Source organism: Lactuca serriola, chromosome 6, assembly GCF_051521515.1.
Source record: "Lactuca serriola cultivar US96UC23 chromosome 6, Lser_US96UC23_V15, whole genome shotgun sequence".
Classification (NCBI taxonomy): domain Eukaryota; kingdom Viridiplantae; phylum Streptophyta; class Magnoliopsida; order Asterales; family Asteraceae; genus Lactuca; species Lactuca serriola.
In genome coordinates this window covers 190,864,042-190,874,934 of record NC_136413.1, presented here as the reverse complement: position 1 = coordinate 190,874,934, position 10,893 = coordinate 190,864,042, and positions in this window count along the sequence as shown.

Sequence of the window (10,893 nt, the reverse complement as noted above, 5' to 3'; positions counted from 1 at the left end):
GGGCGGATAAGAGGGTTTAAATAGGGTGCAAACCCTTGAAACTTAGGGTTTCGTCAGACAGCGGAGACTCACCGAGTCGCCAACTTAAACGTGTTCCGGGTCCCGTCTCTACTCGGCGAGTCAGACCTACAACTCGCCGAGTCCAAGGCTAAAAATGAAAAACACGAAGATAAATTTTACGTACCAGGAACCAAGTGCTACAAATCTCCCCCACTTATTTTAGACTTCGTCCTCGAAGTCTGCTGCTCGATCCTGAAACAGCTCGGGGTAATGTTCCATCATTTCTTCCACCGGTCCCAAGTCCACTCGGACCCCTTTCGGTGCTGCCACTGCACCTTCACTAACTCCACCCTCTTGTTCCTTAGATCCTTCGACTTCCGGTCGAGTATTGCGACTTGGCGCTCAATGTAATTCAGGATGTCATCAACCTGTATATCCTCTAATGGCACCACCGCTGAATCATCCACGAGACACTTCCGCAGCGGGGAGACATGGAAGGTGCTGTGGATCTGGCTGAGCTCGGCTGACAGATCCAGCCTATATGCCACCTTGCCCACCCGGGCTACAACCCTGAACGGTCCAATGTACCTCGGGCCCAACTTGCCCTGCTTCCTGAATCGAATGACGCCCTTCCAAGGCGACACTTTCAGGAGAACCATATCCCCGACCTGGAACTCCAGGTCTGATCGACGCTTGTTGGCATAACTTTTCTGCCGACTCTGCGCAGACTGAAGCCTGCTCCGAACCTGCTGGATCCTCTCGGTCGTCTTGAGCACCACCTCGGTGCTCTCCATGACCCTCTGGCCAACTTCACCCCAGCATATCGGGGTCCTGCACCTCCGACCGTACAACATCTCGAATGGAGGACGGTCAATACTCGTGTGGTAGCTGTTGTTGTACGAGAACTTAGCCAAGGGAAGATAGGTATCCCAACTACCACCGAAGTCTAGCACGCATGCCCGCAACATATCCTCCAAAGTCTGGATGGTCCGCTCACTCTGCCAATCCATCTGCGGGTGAAAGGCGGTGCTAAAGTGCAGACGAGTGCCCAACTCATCATGAAACTTCTTCCAAAACCTGGAAGTGAACCGCACATCTCGATCTGATATCACTGACACTGACACCCCGTGCCGCGCCACTATCTCTCTGATGTAGATATCGGCCAACTTTTCGGCCGAGATACTTTCCTGAATCGGAATAAAATGGTCGCTCTTGGTCAATCGATGCACGATGACCCAAATCGAATCCGCTCCTCGCGTCGTCTGGGGAAGCTTTGTGATAAAATATATCATAATATCCTCCCATTCCACAACGGGATGTCCAACGGTTGCATCTTGTCGTGCGGTCTCTGATGCTCGGCCTTGACCTTCCTGCAGGTCAAACACCGCTCGACGTACCACGCCACATCCCGGTTCATGCAAGGCCACCAATAGTCTAGACGAAGATCCCTATACATCTTTGTCACCCCTGGATGAATGGAGAATCGGGATTTGTGCGCCTCCTCCATCAAGATCTGACGCACGCCTCCATGATACGGCACCCACACCCTACGGTGGAGTGTCAACAACCCCCGGCTATCATAATCGAAGGAGGTGACTTGACCCACTATTCGCTCACTCTTCCGATGTTCCTCCTTCATAGCCTCCTGTTGAGCCTCCCGAATCTGCTCCAACAGGGAGTCACCACAGTCATCCTCATGCAAATATCCCTGATCGGTGCCGCCTTGCGGCTAAGCGCATCGGCCACCACATTGGCCTTCCCCGGGTGATAAAGGATCTCGCAATCATAATCCTTCACCACGTCCAACCACCGACACTGCCTCATGTTCAAATTCGGCTGATTCATGAGGTACATCAAACTCTTGTGGTCCATGTAAATGGTACATCGAACCCCGTAGAGGTAATGCCGCCAAATCTTGAGGGCAGAAACCACCGCCCCCAACTCCAAATCATGTGTCGGGTAGTTCGCCTCGTGTGGCTTCAGCTGCCTTGAAGCATAAGCAATGACATGCCCCCTCTGCATCAATACTGCGCCCAAACCTGAGATCGACGCATCACAGTATACCACAAAATCCTCTACACCCTCGGGCAGGGCTAAGATCGGCGCCTCGCACAATCTCTGCCTCAGAATCTCGAACGCTGCCTGCTGCTCAGGCCCCTATCGAAAGACCACGACTTTCCTAGTCAATCGTGTCAGGGGTACGACTATCTTGGAGAAATCCTGAATGAATCTCCGATAGTAGCCTGCCAATCCTAGGAAACTCCGAATCTCAGATGGAGACTTCGGAACCTCCCATCTCATCACGGCCTCCACCTTGGCCAGGTCTACTGAAATCCCGTTCTGGTTGACGAGGTGCCCAAGAAATTGCACCTCGCGCAACCAAAACTCACATTTGGAGAACTTGGCGTACAAGCTCTCCCTCCTCAAGGTCTCCAAAACCTCTCTCAGATGCTCCTCGAGCTCCTCCTGCGTCTTGGAATAAACCAAGATGTCATCAATGAAAACTATCACAGACCGATCCAACATCGGTCTACACACGCGGTTTATGAGGTCCATGAACGCGGCAGGAGCATTGGTGAGCCCGAACGGCATCACCACGAACTCATAATGGCCATAGCGCGTCTGAAACGCGGTCTTCTGTACATCCTCTTCTCTGACCCTCATCTGATGATAACCTGAACGCAAATCGATCTTGGAGAACCAAGATGCTCCCTGCAGCTGATCAAAAAGGTCATCAATCCTCGGGAGTGGGTAACGGTTCTTCACCGTCACCTTATTTAGCTCCCGGTAATCTATACACATCCGATGTGACCCGTCCTTCTTCTTCACAAACAGGATCGGGGCTCCCCAGGGTGAACTGCTCGGTCGAATAAACCCCTTGTCTAGCAGCTCTTGCAGCTGCATAGACAACTCCTGCATCTCAGGAGGAGCCAACCGATAGGGTGCCTTGGCTATCGGAGCCGGAACAGGAACTAGGTCGATCCTGAAATCCACCTGACGCTCCGGAGGTATTCCAGGAAGCTCCTCCGGGAACACATCAGCGTAGTCTCGCACCACTGGAACCCTCGCTCACCGTCGCCTTGCCCATCTCCCGGGTATCCATAACATACGCGACATATCCCGTGCAACCCTGCTGAAGGTAGCGCCTAGCTCTCGCTGCTGAACATACTATAGGTCCACGCTGTGGCCTCTCGCCGTGGATCACCAAATCTCCCCCGCTTGGGGTCCTGACCCGCACTAGCTGCTGTGCGCAATCTATCACCGCCCCATTAGGGCTCAACCAATCCATGCCTATGATCACCTTGTTCCCCCGCAAAGGGATGGGAACCAAATCCACCAAATAGCACTCCTCAAATAACCTTAGGACACAATCCCTGAATACTGCTGACGCTCGCACCGATCGATCATCGGTAATCTCTACCTCTAAAGGGCAATCCAACATGCCCGAAGACTCAGTAAACCTCTTGCTAAGCGCAAGGGAGACAAATGATCAGGTGGCACTCGAGTCAAACAACACCTAGACAGGAATACCGTTCACATGGTACGATCCTAAAGCATATACACAAAGCACATATCAATATCATAACATCATAAAAATAAAGTAGAGGGAAAAAATCATACCCGTCACCACATCGGGTGCGGCGCGTGCCTCCTCTGCCGTCAGCTGAAACGCCCGGATCCTCACCAGCGGAGCCTCTGCCTTTCCCTGCCGGCCATTTGTAATCCGCAGGGTAGCTGGAGCTGGCGCCTTAACCGGCACCGATACTGTCAACTGGGGGCAATTGGCCTTCTTGTGGCCCCTCTGGTTGCAGTGGAAATACAGCAACTCAGATGTCTGAACAACCGAGACAAGAGCAGTACAATCCCTGCTAAAATGCCCCGCCTTGCCGCACTTGTAGCAGCCTGATGATTCCAACCTACATGCTCCCTCATGCGACCTGTGACAACCCGAAATTTCTATTCTGAACAAACCATATCAAGCCAATAGATGTAGAACAGTTCAATGTAAACTCAGATTTCGAGTATAAGTTTGGCAGTTTTCAGGATTTTACACTTAAGGAGATATTAGGAGAGTGGATGCACTAGGGTTTTGTGCAACACTATGATTCCAAGACTCTAGGACATTAGAGTTCGTTACAGGAATAAAAATATTTTCTGCCAAAAATATTTCAGGACTATAAATAGATTTCTGAACTAAATTCATTCATTATTCACAATTCCAACTAGAGAAAAGCCGTTTTCTCTCTCACGGATCTTCGGGTTTTCATCCCAAATCGTGAGTACACTTCTCTAGTTGTGTTATAATGCTTGTTTTATGCTTATTAACATAGATTATATGTCAAATATATGAGATCCGGGAGTTTACCGCCCAAGAACGTTCTTGGGGAGTAAACTCCAAAATGAAGCTTAATGGCCATCTAGTCCCATTTCCTTGTTAGGTATCTAGCTTAGGATAATATGTATGAACATTTGAGACTAGAAATCAATCAAGAACACCTAGCTTTAGGAGTTTACGGCCCAAGAGTTTCTTGGACCGTAAACACCAATTTCAAGGTCTTAAATGTGCCCTAATCACCCCCAAAGGCTTAGGTTTTATTATAGACATGTACCCTAAAGTGATTAGAACCTAGAAAACACATGGAAACACAAGTGTTGAAGAGTTTACGGCCAAGAGTAGTTCTTGGGCTGTAAACTCCTATAAAGGGGTCAAATGGCACCCTAAATCCTTCCTTAAGCCAAGAGACCAATTTGGGCATGTACCTAGATGAGTTTTGGACTAGGTAAAACACTTAGAACACCAAGAGTGAGGGAGTTTACGGCCCAAAAGGTTCTAGGGCCATTAACTCCATAAAATGGTGCCAAATGGTGCCATAAACTCTTCTAAAGCCAAGTACCAAAGCCTAGTTTAGTTCCTAGAAATGTTTGAGACTTGAAAACACCATAAAAACCCTCCCAAGGGAGTTTACAGCCGTAAACTCCAAGGGAATGTGGTCTCTGGGCCGTAAACTCCCCAAAGGAGTTAATATGGCACCCAAACACTTGTATAGCCTTGAAACAATTCCCCACTAAAGTTGTAGTAATTCTAAGCTTCAATTAGGGACCCTAAGGAGAGTTTACGGCCAGGAGTTTACTCCCATGGGACGTAAACTCCAAAACATATGGTCATTTGACCATAAACTTCCATTAGGGGCATTGCACTCCTTTGTTGCAACCCATTAGCCTCCTAGCACTTGACCAAAAGTGTTTTCCTCGCGCTTAAATGTTATTACTTGTATAATTAGTGTTATAATCACTAATTATTTATATACATATGTTTTCATATGTAATTAGGATCATTATGTGTGTCTAAGTCTTCACTTGACACCAAGCACTTGTCCGATCCTTCCGTACGATAACAGTCCGTTCAATTCCAGTCACTTACTGCAGGTGAGTTCATACCCCTTAACTAATGTTTTAAACTATTTTTAAATGTTTTATGGGGGGGATACAAGTAGAATCATGCTACTTCTTATATCAATCACATGTGATTAATAAGTAGAATTATGCTAGTTATTCCATCAATCACATGTGATTAATATACAACATTCAAATGATTTGGCTACTCATTAGCCGTTTTACCAAACAGTTTCCTTCAAATAATTTTGATAAACATTTTATATGTTTTAAACTCCTTATTACACTGTACATCTTACTCTGTACATTACCTTTCAAACTTATTTTCAACTGTGTTTCAAACAAATGTTTCCTTATACTTCAACTTTTTTTTTATCAAACTTATGCCTTCAAATTGTTTTATAGATTGACATCAAGTCGATCTTTTCTTAAAATAATATTTATGTTTCAAATGTCTTACAAAACTTATTTATGCTTTTATATTGTAAATTTCATGCCTCTATATGTATAGTTATATAAGAAATGTTTAAAAGACTTAGGAAGGCTATCCACCCTATTTCCTTTTCGCGCTTGAGATGTGGTCTGGTGGGATATCGGGTACTCGTCCGAAAACCGTTTAAATATTAGTTATATATCATGTGTACATATATAGTCATAAAAGGTCCTTCCAGTTCATCCCATGCCCTTGGGTAGCAAGGGTATACATCCTTGTCCATACGTACCAGTTAGATTACTAGTAAGCTACCATATGGGTAGTTTAGGAAGATACTAGAACTATTACTAGAACACGATACCATTCAATGAGTCAGTTCATTCATGAGTCAATACTTTCTAGAACATTACAGTACATTACTATACTTGCTAGGTAGAGAGCACGTACATTACAGATAGAACAGTTCGTTACATTACACTTACATTAATACGCCAATAATTGTGATCCACTGTATGGAAGCATGCCTTAATTGTCATGCCCCGGGTTGTAGCCAGAGTCTCTTGAAGGGAGAGCGTGAGTTTGCGTATAGATCTATACTGGATTGACTATCCTACACCTTGCTGCTAGCTACAGCAGGACCGGCACGTCTGCAGGTGCCAAACATCATACCTTATTTTCGACTATACGTTGTCGTTGTTACCAGTCTATAGTATGGTGCAATTTATCACATAATGTCTTAATATAAATCCGGTTTAAGGTAGTTAGTACGGCTGTAGTTCTTATAGCACTACACCATAGTACTAGTTCATTTTCCCATTTCATTCACTTCGTGAACATTCACACGACGCACGGTAATGTAGAGACTATATTTTTGTTAATGATAGTCATGATGGGTTTTAGGCATAAGAAACATTCCTATGTGCTCATGCAAACCCTAATGCTTGGATCTAGGTTTCACTATTGAACATGCTTTGATTCCAAGACTTACAAACCCTAATCTAGCATATAAACAACAAAATTAACATATAGAATCAGATCTAGATGTTTACCTCTTCAATAGTTGGCTTAGATCTTGTATATCTTCTTCTTTTGAGCCTAGAGTCACAAATGCAACTCCTCTAATGGTTCACAAACCCCACAAGCAAGAAGGCAATATCAGAGAGGGAGAGAGAGGCTAGAAATCGGCCTAGGGATCTCTTAAAATCAAGTGGTAGCCGAATTCATACCCTAGGGGTCATATTTATACTTACAGGTTACTAAGGTTTCACTCTAAACCCTAATGGACAGCTTAGCCACCAAGCAGCCCATGGAACCTTCTAGAATGAGGCCCTTGGACGAAAATATGATGGATACCCATCATAATTTCGTTCCCCCTTAAGCCCATTAAGTTTCCTTAACCTAAAACTCAACTATCATACATTCGACAGTTTATACCCCTTTATTCAATTAGTCTCTTTTGACCACCAAATTAATTCCTAATTAATTTATGATCAATACTAATTAAATAAATATGTTTTCTCCTTTAATATATCATTCTTATAATATATTAATAAATCACAATACTCTCTCTTTTCTCCTTAAATTACCTTGTCAAGTTGCTTTGGAGAAGGCAACCCAAAAGGACCATGCATAATCGGGTCAAGTACATACCAAATATAGTTACGGGCTTAAACACTATTCCAACAGTCTCCCACTTGGATAAGTCTAGTAACTATATCTCACATATGACTTTAGAATCCAATTAGAAATCGTAGCTCTTATACTTTGCTGTCAACTCTGATCAACTTGTCCTTTAGATAAGGGATCGTATAATCCTCTATTCTGGATATCATGCTGACAATACTTATTGTCCTGCAGTAGTTCCTTGATTTCCGATTTGTTCGACATAGAATTTAGTTGAACACATCAACCTCATTCTGACCGGGCCCGGCACATAAGTCAAACCAAATCATCAAGTGGCCAATATATCACTTTTATTCTCATAGAATAAAAGGAACAGATCAACTTCGACTCATATGCATCTTATATTTACTAATGGATCATACACAATAATGTGTTTTATAACATCAAGTTACTGAGGCGTTTACACATTATCAATGTACAACCAACCAGCAAACAACAACCATATCTCTAAGTTTTAAGACTATATGATGTTATCACTTTGCGATCACTTAGGATAAAACACCACTAAGTGATATAGAAAACTCGGGTTTATTCCAATGCTCAACTCATATTCATAAGCACACATAAACTTTGCAGCAAACCTTTGCTATGTCCAAAACCTTTTAGACAATCTACAAACAATTCATGACAGTCTTGATTCATACCTATTTCCAAAATATGACCGACTGTGGACCTTTTTAATAATCATATCATTCAGGAAGTCAAAACATGCAAAATGGAAACAATAGATAAATAACCAACATAAGATAGTAGCTTTACTCATAAATAAAACAGTTTTATTTATTCATCAAATGTCAAGTACAAACTATCTATTACACATTTCCTATCTAATCCAAACTTATATCATCCTTCAGCCCAATGCTCCTAGCGTGCTGCAAGTGTTTGACCCTACTCAGTCCCTTCGTAAGGGGATCGGCTGGGTTCTCTTCTGATGATACCCTTTTCACAACGAGGAGTCCCTCTTCTACCCGATGTCTGATGAAATGGTATTTTCTGTCAATATGTCGAGATCTGCCATGATCTCTCGGTTCCTTGGTCAAGGTAACCGCTCCTTCATTATCACAGAAAATTTCCATCGGCTCCTTTATGGATGGCACAACTCCAAGGTCTCCAATGAAGTTCTTCAACCATATAGCCTCCTTTGACGCTTCGCTTGTCGCAATATACTCTGATTCGCACGTTGAATCAGCTACGGTCTCTTGCTTGGAACTTTTCCAAGTCACTGCTCCTCCATTTAGGGTAAAGACCCAGCCCGACTGTGATCGGAAGTTATCCCGATCTGTCTGAAAACTAGCGTCACTGTACCCTCGTACCCTTAAGTCATCACTCCCACCGAGGACTAGAAACCATTCCTTGGTCCTCCGAAGGTACTTAAGAATATTCTTAACTGCAACCCAATGAGCTCTACCAGGATTCCCTTGATATCTGTTGACCATGCTCAAAGCGAAGGCCACATCAGGGCGAGTACAAGTCATAGCGTACATGATAGAGCCTACTGCGGAAGCGTAAGGTACTCGACTCATATCAGCTATCTCTGTCTCTGTACTCGGGCTCTGAGTCTTACTCAGCTTGGTATTGCTTTGGATTGGCAACTCCCCTTTCTTGGAATTTTCCATACTAAAACGCTTTAGTACCTTTTCCAAGTATGTATCCTGACTGAGTCCTATCAGTCTCTTTTCCCTGTTTCTTACTATTCTTATTCCCAGAATATAAGCAGCCTCTCCGAGGTCCTTCATAGAGAAACATTTCCCAAGCCAGGACTTGACCTCCTGCAAGGTTGGGACATCGTTTCCTATGAGTAGTATGTCGTCGACATACAATACGAGGAAGCTTACTATACTCCCACTGGCTTTGACATACACACAAGATTCATCTTCTCTTCGTAGAAAGCCAAACTCTTTAACCTTCTCGTCAAAACAAAGATTCCATCTGCGAGATGCTTGTTTCAATCCATAAATGGATTTCTCAAGCTTGCATACTCTATTTGGATGCTTCGCATTGACAAAACCCTCTGGCTGATTCATGTAGACATCCTCAGCCAACTTTCCATTAAGGAAAGCGGTTTTCACGTCCATCTGCCATATTTCATAATCATGAAACGCAGCTATGGCAAGCATCACCCTAATAGTCTTTATCTTCGCAACTGGTGAGAAGGTCTCATCATAGTCAACTCCGGGAGTTTGAGTAAAGCCCTTCACAACCAATCGCGCTTTATAAGTATGCACTTTCCCATCCATGTCCGTCTTCTTCTTGAAGATCCACTTGCACCCGACTGTCTTACGACCCGGTACATTATCAACCAAATTCCAAACTTGGTTGTCGTACATGGACTGAATCTCGTTGTCCATAGCCTCTTTCTATTTTGCAGACTCCGGGCCTGCCATGGCTTCCTTATAGCTGCTAGGTTCATCCAAATTTACTAGTGTACTATCACTAATAAATGTATCCCCTTCAGTAGTAATATGAAACCATAAAACTGGGGTGGAACACTAGCCCAAGTGGAACATCGAAGAGGTAGGGACTCGTCAACAGGTTCAAAAGGAGTTTCCTCCTCAAGTTGAGTGCCAGTGTCATAGGTTCCTTCATCGCTTTGATCTTGAATCTCTTCAAGTTCAATTTGCCTCCCACTGTCTTCTTGGCCTATCAATTCCCTTTCTCGGAAAACTCCTCTTCTAGCAACAAAGACAACATTGTCACTCGGTCTATAGAAAAGGTAGCCAAAAGACTTCTGCGGATAGCCGATGAAATAACACTTCTCACAACGAGGTTCTAGTTTGTCGTGAGTCTCTCGTCTTACGAAAGCCTCGCAACCCCAAACCTTGATATGTGCCAACGACGGAGACTTCCCTGTCCACATCTCGTGAGGAGTCTTGGAAACCTTCTTGGTGGGAACTAAGTTAAGTATGTGGGCGGCAGTCTCTAAGGCATACCCCCAGAAAGCTATTGGTAACGAAGTCCGACTCATCATAGAACGAACCATGTCCAACAAGGTCCGATTACGTCTCTCAGCCACACCATTCAATTGTGGCGTCCTCGGAGGCGTCAATTGCGAAACGATTCCGCATTCTTTTAGATAGTCGTGAAACTCAAGACTTAGGTACTCTCCTCCTCGGTCTGACCGAAGCATCTTGATTTTACTGCCCAGCTGATTCTCCACTTCATTCTTAAACTCTTTGAACTTTTCAAAGGTTTCCGACTTTTGCTTGATTAAGTAGATATATCCATATCTGCTATAATCATCAGTAAAAGTCACGTAGAAGCGGCAAGCATCCCTTGTGGTGGATCTAAAAGGCCCACATACATCGGTGTGTATGAGATCCAATAAACCCTTACCCCTTTCACAAGTGCCAGTAAAGGGTGACTTGGTCATCTTCCCAAGTAAA